The sequence below is a fragment of the Vigna umbellata genome, chromosome 9, assembly GCF_029865625.1.
Source record: "Vigna umbellata cultivar VRB3 chromosome 9, Vumbellata_1.0, whole genome shotgun sequence".
NCBI classification, from domain to species: domain Eukaryota; kingdom Viridiplantae; phylum Streptophyta; class Magnoliopsida; order Fabales; family Fabaceae; genus Vigna; species Vigna umbellata.
In genome coordinates this window covers 35,350,431-35,351,615 of record NC_142173.1, presented here as the reverse complement: position 1 = coordinate 35,351,615, position 1,185 = coordinate 35,350,431, and positions in this window count along the sequence as shown.

Here is a 1,185-nt window from a genome sequence, read left to right as displayed (position 1 = left end):
GACGAAGTTGACAAAGTGGACGAATTCGACGAAGTGGACGAACTAGACGAACTGTAAAGAAGTGGAAGAAGTGGACGAAGTCGACGAAGCTGACGAAGTGGACGAAATGGACGAAGTGGACCAAGTTGACGGAGTGGACGAAATGGAGAAGTTGACAAATTGGAAGAAGTGGACCAAGTGGACGAAGCGGAAGAAGAAAAACAAGAACAAGATAAAGAAGAAGAACAAGAAGAACTCTTAAGACATAGTGGAAGAAGAACAAGAGGAAGTGGAAGAAGTGGACGAAGTGGAAGAAGTGGACGAAGTGCACTAACTAGACGAACTCGAAGAAGTGGACGAAGTTGATGAAGTGGACGAACTTGACGAAGTGGACGAATTTGACGAAGTGGACGAAGTGGACGATGTGGACGATGTTGTCCAAGTTGACGAAGTGGACGAAGAAGAATGAGAAGAAGAAACAGAAGAAGAACAAGAAGAAGTAGTGGAAGAAGAAGAAGTGGAAGAAGTGGACGAAGTGGACGAACCAGACGAACTGGAAGAACTGGACGAAGTGGAAGAAATGGACGAAGTGGACGAAATGGACGAAGTGGACAAAGTGGACGAAGTGGAAGAAGAAGAACAAGAAGAAGAACAAGAAGAACAAAAACAAGTAGTGGAAGAAGAACAAGAAGAAGAAGTGGACGAAGTGGACGAAGGTGACAAAGTGGACGAGGTGGACGAGGTGGACGAAGTGGACCAAGTGGACGAAGTGGACGAAGTAGACAAACTAGACAAACTGGAAGAAGTGGACGAAGTTGACGAAGTGGACGAAGCTGACCAAGTGGACGAAGTGAAAGAAGAAGAACAAGAAGATAAAAGAGAAGAAGAACAAGAACAAGAAATGTAGTGGAAGAAGAACAAGAAGAAGAAGTGGAAGAAGTGGACGAAGTGGACGAACTAGACGAACTGGAAGAAGTGGAAGAAGTGGAAGAAGGGGACGAAGTGGACGAAATGGACAAAGTGGACGAAGTTGACGAAGTGGACGAAGTGGACCAAGTGGACGAAGTGTACGAATTGGACGAAGTGGAAGAAGTAGTATAAGCAGAACAAGATGAACAAGAAGAAGAACAAGAAGAAGAACAAGAAGAAGAAGTGGAAGAAGAATAAGAAGAAGAAGTAGAAGTGGGAGAAGTGGACAAAGTAGAA